Source organism: Lactuca saligna, chromosome 2, assembly GCF_052625555.1.
Source record: "Lactuca saligna cultivar CGN05327 chromosome 2, ASM5262555v1, whole genome shotgun sequence".
Classification (NCBI taxonomy): Eukaryota; Viridiplantae; Streptophyta; class Magnoliopsida; order Asterales; family Asteraceae; genus Lactuca; species Lactuca saligna.
The window spans coordinates 141,442,970-141,467,290 of record NC_136418.1 but is presented as its reverse complement, the minus strand read 5'-3'; the positions used below and the strand labels follow the sequence as shown (position 1 = coordinate 141,467,290).

General features: G+C 41.1%; 1 pseudogene; it reads left to right on the top strand.

Moving 5' to 3' along the window:
- Positions 1-8,413: 8,413 nt before the first annotated feature.
- Positions 8,414-11,837, top strand: LOC145030176 (AAA-ATPase At3g50940-like; annotated as a pseudogene).
- The last annotated feature ends 12,484 nt before the right edge of the window (positions 11,838-24,321 follow it).

The following is a 24,321-nucleotide window of genomic DNA, read 5'->3' as shown; positions in this document are numbered from 1 at the left end:
ATGAAATAGACTATGACAAGACCCTTAATGATCTTATCTATTGTTAAGATCAACTTCCTGAAACTTTATGGACATTGACAATGGTGACACTGGAAATCCAGAAAAACATTCTCTTCCCAATGGAAAGGGATCGGCCATAGTCAACTCGGTTGACCAAATGGTAAAGAGAAAAATCTAAGTCTGTGATAGTCTCGTGTACCATTATCAAAGGGTCCATATGTTTATATTGCCAAAGAAAGGGTCATTAGTTGCGAAGCTGCCTAATTTACCTAAGGATGTTAAAGTCAATAAGATTGACTCTAATTCAGGTAAAAGTCCACAAATCTAACTCTGTTAAGTTTCTATTCTGAGATTCCTGATACATGTTGTGACTGGGTCACATGGTAATGTTTTAAGAATCAAAGAAAAGTAAAGGAACTTAAAGAAAGAATATGCTGAATCTGATCGCGTAGATGGATTTCTATCGCGTAGTTTGAAAATCGGATTCTTAAGCTACTTCTTAGGAGTTATGAGATATTGCTAAGGAATAGATAACAACAAGTTTTCATATGGATTGTAAGGATAAGTTTTTCCGCATGTTTTTAAAATAAAAGGAAAATTTTGATTTTATTTATTTTAAAATATCCTTACAATGGCATTTGGAAAAAAAAAATTGTTGCTTATATGATTCCATTAATAGCAAAAGTGGAAATATGAAATTGATTCTTTCATTTGTGGTAATGTCTAAATTTATCAAATAAAGGAAACATTCTCATGACCCAAGTCTCAATTGGACCGGGACTTGGAATCATGCAAGTTGTATAGCATGATGAATGAGAACTTTCAAGTATTGGAAAAATTAAGACTAATTACTTATTCACATGGATGTGTGAGTCAAGTAATGGACTAAGGGATCGAGTACATAGTCATGTGCACTGATTAAGTCCACCACAAAAGATGTAAGGCTATTCGTCATAGTTTACTAAAGCTCAGTAAATATGATTATACTTACAAGCTTAAGTGTAACTCTGAGACATTGGAAAAGGTTCCAATGCATAGCAGAGCGGATAAGAAGAATCAAATTAGGCAGAAGGATAAAAGTTTCTCAAATCTGAAAAGATGGGAGAGTACTTTAGTATCAGTTTTGTGATCATCTTAATGATTAAGAAACCATATCAAAATTAGTTCTCTAAGGAAGTCTTAGTTCATTTTTATGACTAAGAAGAAGGGATCTTGAATTGTTGAAATGGTTAAATCAAGAAGACGAGTCATACTTCGTTTCAATACAAGTCTTAGAGTCATACTCCAAGATTGTAATATGAGTGACATGTCTTAAATAAGGTTTAAAACACTTGACAAATGTAAGGGTAAAAGTTTTCTACTCTTGTACATTTGAAATTGGTAAGTTGTGATGTTTTGGATAAAACAAAAACCAACTTAGGCCAATTGTGTGAAGTGTTTGTCTTGATTAGAATCCACACTATCTCTTGGATGTTTGACAAGGGAGTCTTATAGGTCAAGAGGACAGTGGGAGTCTTAAAGGTCTTGAAATTCTCAAGAACTAATCAAGAATGAAACCTAAAGTTCTTCACTAGCACACGACTTGAGGTTTATAACCTATCGTGTTGACATATTTTGTGCCCATTCTAGTTAAAGTTGGCTTTGCATATGAGTTCTTAGAGTTCTCAATGTGTTGCACAACAACTTGGAAGCAATGGTAGGCCCTTGAGCTGCTAGGTGGCAAGAAATTAAGATTGAGTTCAATCCATATGGTTTTGGATTTGTCATTATCCTTGTCTTGTGATTATGGTTTTGACAAATTCATATGGGTAGGAACTCATACACCAATAAATCTAAGTGTCATAAGGTTTCTCTCCGATTCATGAAAATGATGGTGAGGAAACACTTCCACTAAGTAGATTTTACCTAGATAGCAATTGGGATATTTGCATTCTCAAAGTCGTTAGTGGAGCGTGTGTGGTTTACCGGCACACTAACTTGGACTTGTGAGAAATGGCAAAGGTCAAAACGATCAAGACTATGATTACGGCATCCCTTTTCATAGTTCTTAAAATTGTTTTGACACACCCATGAGCTATCTAAGGGAAGGTGTATGTTTTTGATAAAGTCTTATCAAAACAATCTAGTATCAGAAATCTGAACTTTGGTAAGAAAGTCAATAAAGTATTGATTTCTAGAAGTCGAGCTTTCTGAGTATATGTCAAAGCTAGTGGGAGCATAAGTGTTATGCTAATAATCATCATGTTAGTGGGAGCATGATAATTACGATAAGTATTGCAAGCTAGCAATGTTAATTATAGAAAACAAAAGGTTTCAATTGGGAAAAAGTTGTTTTGCTATAATTAAGGGAGAGAAAATTATACTTCATCTCAAATCTATAAGCTTAGATCGTGAGGTTTTAATCATTTAGTCAAGAATATATATGAATTTCATGTTGGAATGGCTCAACATAAGGAAATTCTGTATATGGGTCCATTATTTGCGTTCTTAAATTCAATTATGATTACGGCATCCCTTTTCATAATCTGAATTATGAGAACTTGACAAATAGAAATGGAAATGTTATAGCAAAAGACTGGTTTAGTCTTTATGTGAGACATCATGAATCGTGTCCCATATGCTTCGGATATAGGATCGATTACATGTGCTATATTCATCCTTTCTAAAATTTTCCAAATGCCTAGGGCATTAAGAAGGGAAAAGGTTTAGAACTGGATATGACTAAAAGGATTAAACAATTGTCGAGGACAATCTAAGGTTTACCAAAGATTGGTTGCTCAAGGACAATTGGAAGTATAGTGATAATTCTGGAAGGACCATATTGACATAATCTGTAAGGAGGCAACTCTTGTTCAGAAGTGATAGTCGAAATGGAATCTGGAAATGTTTCAAAGTTAGAATTTTTCCAATCTGTTTAAGATTAAGGAAACTTAATGCAAGAAGGATGTTTCCAAGGAATTGATCTCCTTTGGAATACTCTGTAATGATTGTTTCAAAGTCTTTCTGACTTTGTGCATAATCATTACAAGAGGATCGATGCATATAAGTTTAGAATCTAACAGATTTCAGTAAATGACATGAATTTGGAATTCTTGCATTTGCAGTAAGGATTTGGGAGTGTGGGAAAAGAATCATTGAAGTTATGTTCAATTGATCTAGTTCACAAAGTAAAGATCATAGACAAACATAGTATGCATACTTGGTGTATGGCATGACTATTGTTTAGAAAAACATAGTGTGCATGCTTGGAGCATGGGACAACTATTGTTTTAAATTCAAGAATAATGTTGATAGCTGAAACAATATACAATGAATAATGTGTAATCATATGGTGATAAATAAAAGGAGTTTTATTTATATTCATAAGTTCTGAGACCATATTGGATTCAATTATTATTGTGTTTCACTTTGCATGTTTTGACTTCCTGAATAAACTAGGTTGTTCTTCCGGAATGACTAAGTTATTCAAACCATCCACAGTCGGTCATATGTTGGAAGTAGATATGAATTAAGACTGTCATGGGTTGGCTTGTAGAGGTCTAAGATGTTGGACAAAGGGCTACAACACTCATGAGTGCTCATAAGTTCTGAGTATTGGATTCAACCCGCGCTCATTGGAATCACTTCATGGATTTTATCACGAGTGATCATGAGACGATAATATCTTATATTCTTCAAACCTAGAGATATGAGTTGTTACTATGAGTTGGTTGTACATTGATTGCACGAAACTGCATTTGGTAACTCGGTGCTATAAAACGTGTCTTTGTGTATGATTCAACAAGTAGTAGAACAAGCCATATGAGTCGAAGTTTATCCATTCCTTTTACCTTCGGGATGAAAGCGATATCTGTGGGCCCCTCGATGATTTGATGATGACAAATGGAAGTGCTCGGCTGGGCCAGGACTGATTTGATTTGTTCAATTAGTCAGTCGTCATAAATTGGAAATCGGGAAACAACTAATGGACAGAGAGAATGATTATAATCCATGTCTCAGTCCATATGATATCTAGAATGGAGGAATATATGATCCCTTATCTAATGGACAAGTCATTGACAAAGGTCAGAGTTCATCTACAAGGTTAGAGTTCGACAAAAGCTTTTGAGAGCTACGATTGCCAGTTGGTTCCTGAAGTCATACGCAATAATAGTTTTAGACTTATCCAAGTGGGAGACTGTTGGATTAATGTCTAAGTCCATAACTATAATTGGTAAGACTTGACCCGACCCGGCATGGTCCATTTGGGTTGCATGGCATCATGCACTTGGATAGACTATAATGAGAGAAATAAGACACTTACGGTTATTAATATATTATAAGTTCTAGTATATTAATAATAAGAATAATGAGATTATTTAATTAGTATTGATCAAGAATTAATCTAGAATTAATTAAGTGATCAAAAGAAGACTAATTAAATATATGGGTTGATTGTGTAAATCATTCATTCTTATATATGTGGGCTTGTGATCCAAGATTCCTTATGTTGGACTAAGTCCATGGGGTGACCCATGGATACTCCATGGAGGTTAAAATCCATGGAGCATAAGGAATGGGTAAAGTCATGAGTTACATGGTGTAACCCTAATAGCCACCATATAAAAGAAACCCATGGCTCAAGAAATCGTGACTATGACTAACACTATGTGTATGTATAAGGGCTACACGATTTCATGAAGTGTTCTAGTTTCTGTCAAGTTATTCCAAGTGCTTATGGTGTTGTGTGAACCATTTGAGGTGTCACACTTGGGGCACTAAGCACTCAAGCTTCATGAAGACAAGCACCATCAAGAGGTATGTATTCTATCTTGTTATATTGATATTTTGTATGCTAGATTAAGATAATACCTTGGATGTTCATATTTGCATGTATAATAGAGAAAACATAGATCCAAGGTATTTAGGGTTGCATGTACACTTAGGAGTGTTAGAACGCTCATAACCCAACAGATACAGCCCAAGAACGAAAGTATTACCTCCAAAAGATGCCTCAATAGCAACCGAACTCGAATCCAAGCAAAGCCCTTTGATCCAAGCCACTTCTCCTTCAAGATCTCTTCAAACAACACCTCTCCAAGCTCTAATTTGCTCCACAAATGAACTCTCCATGAATTTAGGGTTTCTGGAACTCAAGGGGGGGATAAGGGAGGCTATGGAGGGGTATAATGCTCTTTATATAGGGCTCAACTCCGAAAATTAGGGTTTTCTTCATACAGCACCTACTCGCCGAGTAGGCCACTTGACACGCGACCATAGCCGCGACCTGACTCGCCGAGTCTATCCATGGACTTGCCGAGTCACCCTCTAAAACTTACACTTTTAGCCCTTAAACTCTACTCTTGCGATTCCGGGATGTTACAAGTCCAGCCTCCAGAATCTAAAAAATCGAATTTTCCAGTTATACAATGCATCAATACAATTGAAACCAAGCTTGGCTCTGATACCACTGATGGTTTTTGGTCATAAGACATCCTATGTTCTCATACAAACCCTAATGCTTGGATCTAGGTTTCTCTATTGTACATGCTTTGAATCCATGACTATAAACCCTAATTCTAGCATGCAAGTAATCATATTAACATGTAATTAGGTTTAAGATCATACCTTGATTGTTATGTAGCAATAACAATCCCAAATCTACTTGTATTGACTTTGGAAGGCTTAGAGTCACAAGTGTCACTCCTCTAATGGTTCACAAACACCATAAGCAAGAGGATGAAGAGGAGAGAGGTTGGAGGCTGCCAAAAATGTGTGTAAACCCTTACAAGAAGCTTAGCCACGTTTTTGAGCCTTAAGGGGTCTTTATATAGTTGGGCTATTAGGGTTATCTAACAAGGAAACCCTAATTTGGATGCTTAAGCCCTAAGCAACCCATAGACTCCTTTTATCTAGCCCATGGACGATTTCCTTATGGGTTTCCCATTAGAATTCGTCCATCCCTTAATACAAGGCAATCCATGGCCCAAATTATAATTATCTTATAATTACAATTCCAGTCCCTTAAGTTTAATTAATCTCTTTTAGTCACAAAACTAATTACCAATTAATTATTGACTAATATTAATTAAACAATATGATTTCTCCTTTAATATATTATTCTCATAATACATTAATAAATCATATTTAATCCTTACTCTCCATAAATCATCCTATCAAGTTGCTTTGGTGAAGGCAACCCAAAAGGACCATGCACCATCGGGTCAAGTACATACCAAAATAGTTATGGACTTAGACAGTAATCCAACACAAAGGTCATCAAACCGCCTGTACAAGATAGAACTCAGAGAAGTCAGGTCAAGATGCCTAGTTGGTGAAAGCATAGACCCAACCTGGCTTTGGCATACCAGGCTAGGTCACGTAAACTTCACTTCTTTGAAATCCATGTCAGAAAAAGGAATAATTGAAGGAGTGCCAAAGATGGTCATACCATCCAAACCATGTGAAGGTTGCCTTGTTGGAAAACAGTCAGGAAAACCATACCCATCAAGTACAAACTTCAGGGCACAGAAGAGACTTGAATTAATTCACGGAGACTTGTGTGGACCAGTCACACCTCCTACACCAGCAGGAAACAAGTACTTTATGCTCCTAGTCAATGACTACAGCAGGGTAATGTGGGTATACCTGCTAAAAACAAAAGATGAAGCCCTTCAATCATTCAAGAATTTCAGAGCTAAGGTGGAGAATGAAACAGGTGAGAAGATCAAAGTTTTAAGAACAGATAGGGGCGGTGAATTTCTGTCAAATCAATTCACCACCTATTGTGATGAAACGGGACTCGATCGACAACTCACCTCACCATACTCCCCACAACAGAATGAGGTGGTGGAGAGGCGTAATCACACGGTAATTGAGATGGTGAGAAGTAATTTAACAATGATGAAGGTCCCACACACGCTATGGGGAGAAGCTGTGAGCCATGCCATTTATGTACTGAACAGGATAAGCACAAAAGCCTTGAATGATTCCACACCCTACGAGATGTGGACCGGTCACAAGCCTCATGTGGGTCACTTGAGGGTGTTCGGATGTCTCGCACACATGATGATTCCCAAGAATCAGCTGAAAAAGTTAGATAAGAGAAGCAGGCGTGTCGTACATTTAGGAATTGAAAAGGGAACAAAAGCTTACAGGCTGTTGGATCCGAATACTGGGTCGATTCATGTAAGTAGAAATGTCGTGTTTGAAGAAGGTCAGACATGGGTGTGGGACCAGACGACAACGATACAGGGAACGCCAGGAATAAGCTTTACCATTGAAGGTTTTGACTTTGACAATGAAAACTCCATCGGCGACCAAAATGACACTGAAGAGATTGGGTCCATTCCAAACACGCCTGATGCTCTAAATAATGCTTATTCCCCTGTTAATATGGACTGGACTGATAGTGAGTCACAACCTAGTTACCAACTGGACTCACAAACAGGCCGACATGGTAGTTCTTTAAGTCCAACTGACCCACCATCCACACCAATCGCGCCGATCTCACCAAATACGTCTAGTACCGCCTCAAGCTCCACTGGCGGTGGTGCCCCCAAGAGGTATCGGTTACTCTCCGATTTATATGAAGCCACAGAGCAACTAATGATAGCTCAAGATGTTAAAGAACCATCAAATTATCAAGAAGCAAAGAACAAGGCTGAATGGGTCGATGCAATGAAGGCATAATTGGCAGCGATCGAAAAAAATAATACTTGGAATCTGGTCAATTTACCAAAAGGAAGAAGAGCAATTGGCCTGAAGTGGGTATTCAAGGTAAAGCGAGATCCACAAGGTAATATCCTGAAGCACAAAGATAGAATTGTAGCTAAAGGATACGTACAAAAACAGGGTATCGACTATGAAGAGGTGTTCGCTCCGGTGGCGAGAATTGAAACAGTCCGAGTCATCTTGGCTCTCGCAGGCTCAAATGGTGGCGTGTACATCACCTGGACGTGAAGTCGGCATTCTTGAATGGGCACCTAACTGAAGAAGTCTATGTCTCGCAACCTGAAGGCTTCATGAAGAAAAATGAACATGGGAAGGTGTATAAGCTCTCTAAAGCCCTATATGGATTGAAACAAGCTCCCAGAGCTTGGAATTCGTGCTTAGACAAGTATCTAAAGAGCTTGGGTTTCAGAAGGTGTGCTCAAGAATATTCAGTATATACAAGAACAAAGAATGGAAGCAGTCTGATTATTGGAATATATGTAGATGATTTGCTTGTTACAACTAGCAATCCAGAAAACATAAAAGAGTTCAAGAAGGAGATGAAGGCTAGATTTGAAATGAGTGATCTTGGTCTACTGTCATACTACCTGGGAATTGAAGTAAACCAACAAGACAAACAATCACGTTAAAGCAGGAAGGTTATGCCAAGAACATTCTGATTAAAACTCATATGCTAGACTGCAATCCCACCAAAACTCCAATGGAGCATAAACTCTCTTTGACCAAGGATGGAGATGAGGAGCTGGTAAATCCAACTGAGTACAGAAGCATTGTTGGCTGCCTAAGGTATCTCACTCACACTAGACCTGATATAACCTTTGCTGTTGGCATAGTTAGTCGATTTATGGAGAAGCCCACCATAAAACACTCCAAGCTGTAAAAGGAATCCTTAGATATGTAAAAGGAACCTTAAGCCATGGTTTAGTCTATTCTGAAGAAGGAGAAAAGGTCAATATTTCAGGCTATACTGATAGTGATTTGGCCAAGGATATAAATGACAGAAGAAGCACAGGGGGAATGGCGTTTTATGTAAATGGAAACTTGGTCACATGGGCATCTCAAAAGCAAAGGGTAGTTGCACTTTTATCTTGTGAAGCTGAGTTTATTGTTGCCACTATGGCAGCTTGTCAGGGCATATGGTTAAGAAGACTTCTCACTGAAATCACAGACCAAAAGGTACCACCTGTAACATTGTTTGTGGACAATCAATCAGCTCTTGATCTAATGAAAAACCCAGTATTTCATGGTCGAAGCAAACATATCGACATCAGGTATCATTTCATCAGGGAGTGTGTTGAAAATGGAGAAATCACAGTGAAACATGTGAGTGGGAAAAGCCAGAAAGCAGACATTCTTACAAAGTCCTTAGCAAGGGTGAAGCATGAAGAAATGAGAGACTTAGTTGGTGTGATGAAGATTCAGAATTAAAGGGGAAAATGTTGAGACTAATTAAGAATTATTTTTTCCATGCACGTTTTTTATTTAGTTTAGAATAAGTCACAGTGACCAGTAAGTGGTCCCTAGTCTGTAGCAAGAAGTCAAGGTTGTTTCCTACTTTTCAGCAAATTTTTAGTTTAAAAGCATAGGCAAGTGTACGATGTTTGTATCCTCAAAAGGTCTCTTTTCTTATTCAGTGAATAAAGGAACACACATTGCCTACTATTATCTTATGTATTCTTCTTTTCTCTTTGTATTCATCAGCTCACTTTGCAGCCTTCTTTAAAGCTGTTTTCCCACTTTTACCCTTCCTGTAATTCACTGAATTTGTCCCCTGCACATCCCACCATCCTGTCCCCTGTGTACTGTCTTGTTAAAAGACCACTTTGTCCCTGCAAAATACCAACAAATTCCAAGACTACATTTATATCGGTTTACGAAGCTTCATAAAGAAAAAGTTCTCCAAACACTTGACCATCGTAATCTATGAATCTGATGGGTTTCACGAAAACAAAATCTATAACGCCATTCAATTCTATGTTGCTGCTAAAATGTCTACAGACATCCATTGACTGAAGGTCAGCAAAACTCGTAACGACAACAACATCGCGATTGCCATGGAAGTCAACGAGGAGTTCACCGATATTTACAAGGGTGTCAAACTCTACTGGTCTTCGGTTTCCAAGAAGACACCGACTAAACAATCTTGCAGTCACAATGACATGAAATCTTCTTCCCGAACAACTAAACATTCGTTGGAACTCACGTTTCATCAAGATTACAAAGATCTGGTGTTGAACGACTACTTGCCGTTTGTACTTAAGTCTGCAGAGATGAAGAAACAGGAACAAAAAACCTTGAAGTTATTCACGGTGTCGTTGTACTCAAGACCAACGAATTGGATGTCGGTGAATCTTGATCATCCGACGAACTTTACCACGTTGGCAATGGATTCCGGTATAAAGGAGAAAGTGATAAAGGATTTGAATAGATTTGTGGAGAGAAGAGAGTATTATCGGAAAGTAGGAAAGGCATGGAAAAGAGGTTACTTGTTGTATGGGCCACCGGGGACAGGAAAATCAAGCTTGATTGCGGCCATGGCTAATTACTTGAATTTTGACATCTATGACTTGGAGATGACTAATGTCAATTCAAATTCGGATCTACGGGCGTTGTTGTTGGCGACGGCTAACCGATCTATACTAGTGGTGGAAGACATTGATTGCTCGGTGGCGTTGCATGATCGGGGGGGCCAGAGAGGCTGTGAAAGACTCATCTCTCCTAAGGCTTTACCGAAAAGAAAATAAAGTTAACATCCAAAACCATTTAGCTTTTTTCCTTTAGATTTAGATTTACTTATTTGTGTATTATGTCAATTACTATGATCAGGTAACTTTATCGGGATTTCTCAATTTAATTGACGGGTTATGGTCAAGTTGTGGGGACGAACGGATCATCATCTTCACCACAAACCGTAAGAACAAACTTGACCCTGCTCTTCTTCGTCCTGGTCGTATGGATGTTCATATACACATGTCATATTTGACATCAAGTGGATTTCGTCAATTGGTTTTTAACTATCTTGGAATCACACAACATAGTCTTCTAGAACAAATAGACGATTCTATGTGTGAGATAAAAGTTACACCCGCTGAAATAGCAGAGCAACTACTCAAGGATGATGATCCAGATATCGTTTTGAGTGGTCTCATCGAGTTCTTTGATGTTAAGAGGAAGGAGAATGAAGAGGCGGAGGTTGAGGTTGACCCTGAGGCTAAGCCTAAGGCAAGGCGAAGGCAAAGGCAAAGAAGGTAAAAGAAAAAGAATTGGGTGTAAAAGAGGACGAAAACAACCTACAAAGTGCTTAAGATTAATTTTTCCTTGCAGTAAAAAAATTAGTAACATTGGTGTTTTATACTTATGAAAATAATGCGTGTGACCACTTTACATATTCCTACACTAAACATTTCTGGAATCTATAACAATAATGTGATATCATAAACATGATCCATGGTAAATGTGAGTAAATGAACTTAGTGGCATTTGTTGGGTTTGGGTTGATTTGACATCTCTTATGACCTCTACCTTTTTTTTATTGATTTCTAGCTGCTGAAGTTATTGTTACTTCTTCGTCTATTGTTAGAAATTTAGTTTTAGATTTTAGTTGTTCTTTTTACAGTTTGTTGAAGTCATGATCTTGATTCAAACACTTGTTACAAATAATCTAGATGTTGCTCCTTAGTTAGTTAGTTTCACCGAAGATCAAAATTATGTACAAAACTTCAAGTATTAATACGCAACATATGTTAAGATTATCCATGTTCGAAATTGAGAGCAAAAGAGTAATCTGTATAGCATCAACATATGTAAATTTTAAAGTCGCGTAAGATTTCATAAGTGAACCCTCGATCTGAAACATAAGAGGACATAAAAAGTTGAATAGAGAATATGCCAACTCTTCACAGTTCAAACATCGAAGATCAAAATTGAAGTAGCGAAAAAGATGTATACCGAATTAAAACGTAAAACAGTTGTCACAGAGAGAGAGAGGGGGGGGGGGGGGGGGGGGGGGTTGGTGAGTTACTTAGATATGCCAGATTAGACAGTGCAAAACACGTTACACTAACAATAGTTTTTTTTTTTTTTTTTTTTTTTTTTTTTTTTTTTTTTGAAGAACTAAATTTTAATGAAAAAGGTTAGCAAAAAACTAACAAAGAATTAGATAAGAATCAATAAAATAGGGTTTAATAACCAAAGACAATCTACTAAGAATTAACTTTATATTTCTATTTACAAACCAATCGTAGGACTGTTCAACCAATCTATGATTAATAAATTCCTTTTAGTATTTTGGCCATTAAAAATATACAATCACCACATCGTATAACTAAAATGGCATATGACACACTAATTTACTCATATATGTCATTAACCCTGTGTAAATGGTAATAAAGTCATTGTACGTAGTAACATAGGTTGACATTATTTTTTAAATTAAAAGTCATACCTAATTTCATTCCTAATAAAACCATCCTTGAATTTTCTTTTTATTACCAAAAATATTAGTCTCGACATTAGATACCTTTTACCACATGCCGACTTGGTATTTAGTTTTGTTGATGTGACGAATAAGGTGGAATATGAATTATATTTTCTTCTTCGATTAAGAAAAGGAATGTGTACTTGTGGTTCATTTTTATTCTTATTTCTATTGTTTTTGGTTTTACATTTGATGGCATAATCTTCAAGCAAAAGAACTACAGGTTCTCAAGTTAAGTCAACTCAAAAGCCCAAATTTGTCAAATGTGTTTGTGGTGTTGAGTGTAGGTATATGTGTTCGGGCCCGTCTACTAGTTTTCAATGTCCTCACAGGATGAGTAAATAATGACCCTATGTTCGAACTATTATAACATAATTTATAAAACAATAGTGCGGTACATTTTGTATAATTTATAATGTAAATTTTAAAATTCACTTAAAAACGAAAGGATTCCATAGAAACGATTGATCTCCCATTGAAACGGATATGATACACAAATAGGTACAATAGCTAACAAACTACTAAAAATCCAAGATCAATTAAGAGTAATTACATAAAAAAAAAAAAAAACTAACAAAATTATACAAATAATACGTCTAATACTGCACGCCAGCTGAAGCAGGTGGAGGATGGATGCTCAAACTGGTCTTGAAACGAATGAAGAGTTGATGTCATTGCCATTTGATAAAGATATATGCATCAGTGTAAACGAGCCGAGCCGAGCCCGAGCCTGAAAAAGCTCGAGTTCGGCTCGTTTAATTTGAGGAAGCTCGAGCTCGGCTCATGAACAATTTAGTGGGCTCGCGAGCCTAATCGAGCCTAAACAAGCCTCTATGTGTATGTGTGTATATATATATATACACACATACACATAGAGGCTTGTTTAGGCTCGATTTTGTGTGTGTGTGTGTGTATATATATATATATATATATATATATATATATATATATATATAGACACACACACACACACACACACACATATATATATATATATATATATATATATATATATATATATATATATATATATATATATATATATAGGCTCGTTTAAGCTCGTTTAGGCTCGCGAGCCCATTAATTGAAGCTCGGCTCGAGCTCATTTAATAAACGAGCCTCATATTTAGGCTCGAGCTCGGCTCGGGCTTGTTTAATTCGATCTCGAGTCGAGCTTTTAACGAGTCGATCCTGAGTAGCTCACGAGTAGCTCGGCTCACTTACACCCCTATATGCATGCATATTGATGATCAGTAGGTACATGAATGACACAGATTCTTCCAATTTGAACCAATTCTCAAACAAAATGAATGTCAATCTTGACATGTTTTGTTCGTTGATGTTGGATAGGGTTGTTAGAAAGGTAAACAATGGAGATGTTGTCACAATAAACGGTCATTGCTTTTGTTACTGGCACGTGAAGTTCAAGTAACAGGTTTCAGAGTTAGCTTCTTTTGGCAGTGGCGTTTGCAATGCCTCTGTATTCTGCTTATGCCCTAGATCGGGATATACTTAGCTGTCGTTTAGATGACCAGGAGATGAAGTTGTCCCCGAGAAACACACAATATCTAGATGTTGAACAACGAGAGTCGGAGAACCCCCCCTCCCCCCAGGCAATCGACGTCCGAGTATGAAGTGATGCGAAGGTTTTAGGATGCGTGAATGTGAAACCCTTGGTCTGCGGTTCCTTTAAGATAGTGAAGTATGCATTTGAGGAAGTTAAAATGAGGTTTCCGGGGAGGGTGCATAAAAAGACAAACTTATTGAACGACATAGGCAATATCTGGCCTCGTAAAGGTAAGGTATTGTAGAGCACCTACCAGGCTTCGGTAAAGAGTACCATCAGTGAACGGTTGACCATAGTTAGCACTAAGTTTCGAAGAAGTGTCCACTGGCGTGGCGACAGGGTTGCATTATGTCATTTTTTTCCCTGTCAAGAATGTCTTTAACATACTGAGATTGCAAAAGAAAAGGACTGTGATTAGTATGTGTAACGTGAATGCCAAGAAAATGATGAAGCGTTCCCAAATCAATCATGGCAAATTCATGAGAAAGGGTGTCGATGACCTTGCACTGGTAAGAATCAGAAGATGTCCTAAGTATAATATCATCGACATATATGAGTAAGTATGTTATGTCTTTCCCTTTCTGATAAACAAATAAAGAAGTATATATGGAAACACTTAAAAAACCATAAGATGTGATGTATGTGGCAAAGCGGTGGTACCAACCCCATGGGGCTTGTTTGAGCCCATATAAAGACTTTCTTAACCTGCAAACAAAGTTAGGGTAGGTGTGATCTACAAAGGCCGAAGGTTGGTGCTGTAAAAGGTTTTAGTAAGATTGTCGTGTAGAAAATCATTCTTGACATCGAGTTGATGTATCGGCCATGAGTGAGATATCGTAAGAGAAAGGACTATGTGATTTGTACTAGATTTAACGGCAAGGCTAAAAGTATCGTCACAGTCTACTCCAACCTGTTAAGATTTTCCATTTACCACAGGTCGAGCTTTGTATCTCTGGAGAGAACAGTTAGCATGGAATTTATGGTGAGAGAGCCATAAGCATCAACTAATATGAGCCTTGTTTGGTCTGGGAACCAGTTCCCATGTGTCATTATCACACAAGGCCATGTACTTGTCGTTCATAGCCTTATTCCAGTATGGGTCGAGAACGGCAAGGTGAAAGTTTTTCGGGATGAGAGAAACAATAGTGATGTAAAGGTATATGTTGAATTGGTTTGGTGATTCTAGTATGAATCTAGTTGTCATGTGGTGAGGTGGGATTGGGGGTGGATTCGGGTTATGATCTTGGTTATCATAAATAGTGGAGATTTGAGGGGTGCTGGAGGTGGGGGTATCGGAGAAGGAGAGGTGGTGTTTTGGTGTGTTGGTGGCGAGGAAGTGGTGGGGATGGAGCAGTGGAGAAATGTTCATATGTGGATAGAAGAATCATGTAACACCCAGAATCAGAAAGACCAAGAAAAGAAAGGAAAGGCTCTAAGTGAAGAGTCAACTCGTCGAGTCCAGGGAGGAACTCGACAAGTCGGAGCGGGATTCGGGGAATAGAGTAAGTGACCGACTCAATGATTCGGCTAATGGACTCGGCGAGTCTCGTCTTGACGAGAAAAACCCTAATCCCGGGGGTTGTGTCCTATTTAAAGAACATTACATCCCTTCCCCAGCCTCTTTGCTACCCTTTTGAGATCCAGAAACCATAAATCGTGAGTGAGAGTCCTTGGAAGCAATTTGGAGCTTAGATAAGTGGTTTTTGTGAAGAGATCTTGAAGATTAAGAAGCTTGGATCAAGGGGGTTTACAGAGATTTGGATTATTCTTCAGTAGGAGGTAATCTTGGAGGTAATAAGTAGTTACCTTCACCCTTTTTGCATCTAGATCTATTATTGAATGTGATTTGGGGCTATTTTGGCAAGATTGAGGTATATTTTGGGTTTGGGGCTTAGATATGAGGTTGCTACTTCAGATCTAGGGTTGTGATGGTCCAGAATGTCTTAAAGCAGCCATCAATGAGTCATTAGTGAAGCCCATTTGTATTAAACCCTAGCCCTAGAGTGTTTTGGGCCTATATCTCCTTGTTTTCATGTAAAGTTTGCTACTTTATGTGAGGGTTCGACTGTAGAAGAGTGGATCTATGGATTGGAGCCCCTGTATGGCTCGAAAAGCCACTGTATGGATTGAGAACTGGAGAGACTCGGTGAGTCACATGGGTGTACTTGAAGAGTTGTATGAACATGTGCATAGACTCGACGAGTTGGAAGAACAAGTCAGCGATTCTGTTGATGATTGCCAAGGACTCGGCGAGTCTGTTCTTGGACTCGACAAGTCAGGTCGCAGAACCCCCAACCTCTTCTGGTTAAGACGCAGATCAGTGAGTTGAGTGGTGACTTAGTGAGTTAGTCAGGATGAGACTCAGAGATCGTTGAACTTGACGAGTGTAACGACCCAATTTTCATGTCCGAAAATTTCATTTTAAAATATTACTTTAGAAAACATTAATAAATAAAAACATTGTTTGATCACACCATAACACATCGCAAACCATGTTTTAAAAAGTCAAACCATACACCCCATCAAAACATCAGAGTACAATCCCAGGGAATCTCGTAAATGCGGAAACCAGAGTGTGTGCATGATGTGCCGCTATCGTGTCGGCTCCTTCCCCTTCGGTGAAGAGGTACCTGAAAACAAAACTGTAAACGTAAGCACAAAGCTTAGTGAGTTCCCCCAACGTACCACATACCATACAAGCACATAACATACGTACTGCCAGGCCGTTCTGGGGTGCCTGACTACCCGGTACGGCCATTCTGGGGTGCCGACCTACCCATACGACCATTCTGGGGTGCCGTCCTACCCATGTCAAGCCATTCTGGGGTGCTGACTACCCATGTCAAGCCATTCTGGGGTGCTGACTACCCATCGGTCCTTACAACCGATCCTCGGGGACTGGTCCCCTCCCGCTACCCCTATCGCATAACATAACAGGCCAACAAACATATCATCACATACTGTCAGACGTTTCTGGGGTGTCTGACTGCCCTGCGGTCCTAACAACCGAACTCTACTACTATCGCATATAACGTATCATGATAGCATATAACATATCAGGTAATAGCAAACCTAGATGATATCACAAAGACAATCATCTATCATACGTCTCCTACTGGTGGGCCGGCATTGTGGCCTTAGACCCACCACTACTGGAAGGTAACTCACTTGATACTGCTGAACTGCTGCTGCTAATCCCTTTGACCGCTACCTGACCTCTGTCTTCGAACTGCTGCTCCACTAGCTCCTCGAGCTACCAATATCAATATAACACTTAGTCTAACTGACCTCCAATGGTCAACTAAGTCAACTATTACCAATGCCAAAGTCCCGGTCACATTCAACCTTCCAGGCCAACCCTACTCGCCGAGTCACCATACTGACTCGCTGAGTTCATATATTTAGAGTTATTCCTGTTCGCGACTCGACTCGCCGAGTCAGCCACTGACTCGCCGAGTCTACTGATTTCCGAGTCTTGTCCTGTCCAACTCACTGAGTCCTGGCTCGACTGGCTGACTCAAGTTTTAACTCAAAGGGTTTGGGACCACGCGACCTGACTCGTCGAGTCCAAGAACAGACTCGCCGAGCACAAGGCAATCTCCAACTAACTCGCCGAGTTGTTCATCCAACTCGCCGAGTTCCTGCCCATCTTCATTCGACTCGTCGAGCTGTTCATCCCACTCGTCGAGTTCCTCCTCATCTTCAAGCTACTCGCCGAGTCCACTCGAAGGATTCGCCGAGTCCATTCGGTTCTACATACATGTAGAGGACCTTTGAGTCATGCATGGACTCCAAACTGTAGATCCACTCTTCTAAGGTCCATTCCTTACGTAAATTGGAAAACTTTACGTGTGGCTGAGGAGATCTAGGCTCAAAACACTATAAACTAGGGCTTAAGACAAAGGGGCTCAACAATCAACCCAACAACTGATGCTTTATGAGTCTCTAGGCCATGATACATTTAGATCTGAAGTAGCAACTTCAGATCTGAGCTTCCCACTCGAAATGGGTCTTAATCAACCATAAAACCCCCAAAACTCATAACAAAATAGATCTAGATGCAAAGAAGGGAAAACGGCAGCTTAATACCTCCAAGAAGAACACAAACTGAAGTAGATCTCGGATCTACACCTCTCTTTTGAAGCCACCTTCCTGATCTTCAAGTCCCTTTCAAGATTTCCTTCCCCCAAAGCTATTTCTCTCAAATGATGGAGGCTCCCACGAATCTAGGGTTTACAGTTTCTCTAGGATGATATGGAGGCTGAGGGAGGGGCATAACTCCCTTTTATATAGGATACAACTCCCAGAATTAGGGTTTTCCTCGCACAGACCAGACTCGCCGAGTCTCCTTGGTCGACTCGCCGAGTCGGTCACTTCCTCCCCGACCCGGATCCCGCTCGGACTCGTCGAGTCCCTCCTTGGACTCGCTGAGTCGACCCCTAAACTTAGGGTTTTCTTTCCTTTCTTGGTCTTCGAAACTTTGGGTGTTACAACTCTCCCCCACTTAAACTAAACTTCGTCCTCGAAGTCTGCTATGGCCCACTGCCTGCGAGCTGCCTCTAAAACCCAACCAACAATTCCAACACCAGCTGCCTACCCTTGCTGGCTTTTTGCTCGATCCTTCCGACCAACCTTAATCCCTGCAGATAACATCTCAGGTCAACCCTGACCCTGAACATCCTGGAGACCCAACTTACTCAACCGACAATCATTCTGGTACTCACCGAGTACTGAACTGAACCTATAGGGGTTCACCCCTTCCTGTCCTTGCGCAAATCCCTTGCCTTCCCAAGGCAAGGTTTTATAACCAACTATTTCTCTGTAACTGTGATGGTCCTATACTTCACCAACTCCATCACCCCCGCCAATTCTAGTACGGGTCAATACCGCCAACAACGACCGACGCCCCTATCTGACATAACTTGGTGTCGAGCACCCCTCGATTTCGACTAACTGAAAACCACCATAGACTGTTTACCCGCACTACTACTGATCGAAAGTTTCTGCTGTTCCTAATCCGCCTTTCGGATGAACCGAGCCACCCCGGTCCTTACTGACGTCTCCATATTTGGGTTACCGAACTCTACCGGTTACTACACCCCCTCACAATCTCCCAGTTGCTTCCAGCGACTTCTGAAGATACCTCGACTATCTATAACTGTTCTATCCACTCTGCCACTCATACTGAAACTATCTGAGACACTGAACTGGCTGAAACGTTGAACTGACTGAAACACTGAACTGACTGAATCACTGAACTGGCTGAATGGCTGCTTCTGAAATCTTCCTCTGGAACTAGTTTCCACCATTCATCCTGGCACTGCAACTCTAATAACCTCCCGACCCAACCGACCGGGTCCATACGTCACATCCTGACATCATCAATTCCACGATTAACAACACGATGGCCCCCAAACTGGCGGTAGCCCTTAACATACACGAACCCAAACGGTCCACTGCTACTCTGATCTCATAACTGAGGTGACGATCTACTGACGAATCGCTGACTTAACTAAAACTGAACCATTTGGGAAATCTGAAATCTAACCCGTGGATTCCCATATCCTCACTACTGCACCCGAACTGGTGGGTACTACTGCTTCCCCCGTGCCTAAATATGCGCTCATGCTGTCTACTAACCTGGCGAATGCTACGGCTACACCCATAGACCTACAACACTACTACCACTATCTGGCTGCTTACCAATCACTAATCCGAGGACTTCCTGAATATCCCTAGTTCTGCTAGCAATTCCTCATCCTGACTTCTCAAAATCAGTCCTCAATCATCAGATGCTACATCAACCTTGACATCTTATATCCTTAATGAAATTAGCGTTCCATCGAGGAATTCTTCGACTTGGTTCCCAAACCAACCGTCTACTAATCCAGAAACATGAAACTAACATTGGGAAGTTTCCAAACTTCCAACTCCTGAATTCACACAACCCTACATGTTGCCTCTACCACTGACTACTAACACAGAAACATCTCTTGCTAACCGTTCTCAAGATCCTCCTTTCCGACTCACACGAGTCTTACAGGCGGCCCTTCACCGGAATCCGAACCACATTCTCACCATTACCATCTACACGCACGGACTGATGGGGAGTTTCTCAAACTCCCAACCCTGAACTATTCAATCCATTAAACGCTGAACTACTTCTTTTCCTTCTCAGAAATCACGTACTCATTCTAGATTTGCGTGCTCTTACCCTTGTACACTCGGAGAATTCTCCCCCACTTCGATCCTGCTTACACCTCAATGCTCAGTAAAGAGAAATCCCAATCCTTACTACCATTCCAAAATCAATTCGCTGATGAATCCCAAGCTTACCATAGCTAGGGATCTAACTTGTCCATTCTAAAACTTATACGACTCCGAACTAGCAAAACATACCGAGTCCCTCCAAGGCATGCTACACTTACTGCACCCTAAGTAACCTTTTTCGATAAAACCCAACCCTTGACTACTAACCAAAAATCCAAGGTATGCAGATGGCATATAACTTGATCACAATCAAACCGTTCAAAATGAAATACTCATACCGATAATGATGCAGAACCATAACAATATAATCATAACATAAGCTGATAGAAAGAGAAAGATTCATACCCACATCCTGCTCTAAAGAATCCCCAAATCCTCCTTCCTTCCGAGGCCTCCGATGATACTGAGGCTGCTCCTCCCGCTAAGCGGGCAATTTGCCCTGACATGACCAGGTTGATGACAACGATGGCATAACTCTACTCCTACTGTGCATTCTTGGCGTCTATGACCCTTCCATCCGCATCTGCCGCACTTAGACTTGCTGCGCACTCCAACCCATGCTCCCTTCTTCCTCGTGCAACCATCTCGACCCTGTGGGCCCCTGACACCAACTACGACAGTGTCCGACTACCCATCCTGTCGAGCTAGACCGGAAGACCGCATCCTCTTCCTTAGCTGACTATCCGAGTCAATCTCCCGTTCACGGGTCATATTGACCATTTCACCCACTGCCTGGACAGTTGAGGTCCGCCTTTCAATCCCAACGACCACCCTATCAGTGATACGCCCAATGGTGTTTGGTAACTCTTCCTGGAGTGCCCGCGAAACCTCTGCAGCAATCCAACCTTGTAAATAACCCTCCTGAAAACATGATGCACCATTCACTTTTGATCCCAGTCTACAAAAGCTAGTGGTAGGATCCTCCTTCCAGAAGGATCCCAGAGACCCACAAGCTTCGGGCTCCGGATGAGCCCCCACCTGCTCTGCTACAATCTCAGAAGGAGGGCCCCGAGGCGGCTATCCAAAAGCTCCACAATAGCCTCCTTAACCGAATCATAAATCACAGGAGTCTGATCAATGATGTTGCGCATAATTTCTGTTGAGATAAACTTTCTCGTCCAATCATCAATCTGTCCAACTCCAGAGTCAGAGCCAGATCCCTTTCCGGCACTTGAACTGCCCACTGGTATCTCTCGCAACGTCACCATGCTGAAAATTTAACACAAACACTATCAAAATACTTATCACTGCTGCGAGACCAAACACACGCACTACCAAGTTCCCAGTCTTGTCTCGGCCTTTCCGAATCGAGTACGGATCCTCTGCTTTCAGTAGTACGGGCCCATACTACCTTCCACATCTATCCGTACTTTCCTCAAGAACCGCCTTAACTCCACCAGGTCCCTTTTCACATACTTCTGCTCCAGCACTACCTCATCCTAAGCTGACCCTCGGGAAACCTTTGACTCAACTCAAACCAGTCCTCAGCTGCTGAAGGCCTCCTCGTGATGCCAATTAGCCATCACCTGGATACCATCACATGTGACGAGGCTCAGATAATCCTTCGAGTAACAAACTCATCCCTACAGCGGTTAGACTCAAACGAGAGCTGCGTAATAGGGCCAAATCCAGCACTCTGAGATTATTAAACCCTGATCGCATGTGACGTAGCGTATCCACTTAATGGCTAACTCCCATCACTCAAAATCCCACAATGCACAAAGCAAGCAGCATTCAGATACAGGAAACTACTCAAGCGAATATATTCTCATAACGAGATACTGTACTAGCATACAATGCTAAGCTCATACTATCAGGCATAACCCTAACAGGATATCCTACTATTGTCTACTCAATACTAGCATGCAAATCTTGTAAAGCTGAAACACATATAGCAGGCACATAAGGCATCCTCCTAGATCCTTAGTCCTATACTAGCATGCTGTTCTACTGAAACTGAAACTGAAACTGAGACTGATAATCATCACATACACTTGCATAGGTAAGTTGGGAGTACTTACTTGAGCTCGGCCGGTCGCGCACATCACACACACTTTTGTTCTTTCTTAAACTCTTTTCTCCATTTTAGAAAACATTCTCTAAAAAAAATCTTTTAATCCCTCGATTTGAGTTCAGACACCCCCGAAGGTGAGTCCGAATCCCTCAAACCAGGGCTCTGATACCAACTTGTAACGACCCAATTTTCATGTCTGGAAATTTCATTTTAAAATATTACTTTAGAAAACATTAATAAATAAAAACATTGTTTGATCACACCATAACACATCACAAACCATGTTTTAAAAAGTCAAACCATACATCCCATCAAAACATCAGAGTACAATCCCAGGGAATCTCGTAAATACGGAAACCAGAGTGTGTGCATGATGTGCCGCTACCGCGCCGGCTCCTTCCCCTTCGGTGAAGAGGTACCTGAAAACAAAACTGTAAACGTAAGCACAAAGCTTAGTGAGTTCCCCCAACGTACCACATACCATACAAGCACATAACATACGTACTGCCAGGCCGTTCTGGGGTGCCTGACTACCCGGTACGGCCATTCTGGGGTGCCGACCTACCCATACGGCCATTCTGGGGTGCCGTCCTACCCGTGTCAAGCCATTATGGGGTGCTGACTACCCATGTCAAGCCATTATGGGGTGCTGACTACCCATCGGTCCTAACAACCGATCCTCGGGGACTGGTCCCCTCCCGCTACTCCTATCGCATAACATAACAGGCCAACATACAAACATATCATCACATACTGTCAGACGTTTCTGGGGTGTCTGACTGCCCTACGGTCCTAACAACCGAACTCTACTACTATCGCATATAACGTATCATGATAGCATATAACATATCAGGTAATAGCAAACCTAGATGATATCACAAAGACAATCATCTATCATACGTCTCCTACTGGTGGGTTGGCATTGTGGCCTTAGACCCACCACTACTGGAAGGTAACTCACCTGATACTGCTGAACTGCTGCTGCTAATCCCTTTGACCGCTACCTGACCTCTGTCTTCGAACTGCTGCTCCACTAGCTCCTCGAGCTACCAATATCAATATAACACTTAGTCTAACTGACCTCCAATGGTCAACTAAGTCAACTGTTACCAATGCCAAAGTCCCGGTCACATTCAACCTTCCAGGCCAACCCTACTCGCCGAGTCACCATACTGACTCGCCGAGTTCATATATTTAGAGTTATTCTTGTTCGCGACTCGACTCGCCGAGTCTACTGATTTCCGAGTCTTGTCCTGTCCAACTCACTGAGTCCTGGCTCGACTCGCTGACTCAAGTCTTAACTCGAAGGGTTTGGGACCACGCGACCTGACTCGTCGAGTCCAAGAACGGACTCGCCGAGCACAAGGCAATCTCCAACCAACTCGCCGAGTTGTTCATCCAACTCGCCGAGTTCCTGCCCATCTTCATTCAACTCGTCGAGCTGTTCATCCCACTCGTCGAGTTCCTCCTCATCTTCAAGCTACTCGCCGAGTCCACTCGAAGGACTCGCCGAGTCCATTCGGTTCTACATACATGCAGAGGACCTTTGAGTCATGCATGGACTCCAAACTGTAGATCCACTCTTCTAAGGTCTATTCCTTACGTAAAGTGGCAAACTTTACGTGTGGCTGAGGAGATCTAGGCTCAAAACACTATAAACTAGGGCTTAAGACAAAGTGGCTCAACAATCAACCCAACAACTGATGCTTTATGAGTCTCTAGGCCATGATACATTTAGATCTGAAGTAGCAACTTCAGATCTGAGCTTCCCACTCGAAATGGGTCTTAATCAACCATAAAACCCCCAAAACTCATAACAAAATAGATCTAGATGCAAAGAAGGGAAAACGGCAGCTTAATACCTCCAAGAAGAACACAAACTGAAGTAGATCTCGGATCTACACCTCTCTTTTGAAGCCACCTTCCTGATCTTCAAGTCCCTTCCAAGATTTCCTTCCCCCAAAGCTATTTCTCTCAAATGATGGAGGCTCCCACGAATCTAGGGTTTACAGTTTCTCTAGGATGATATGGAGGCTAAGGGAGGGGCATAACTCCCTTTTATATAGGATACAACTCCCAGAATTAGGGTTTTCCTCGCACAGACCAGACTCGCCGAGTCTCCTTGGTCGACTCGCCGAGTCGGTCACTTCCTCCCCGACCCAGATCCCGCTCGGACTCGCCGAGTCGACCCCTAAACTTAGGGTTTTCTTTCCTTTCTTGGTCTTCGAAACTTTGGGTGTTACAACGAGTCCTAGGGTGACTCCGCGAGTTGGGTAGTAT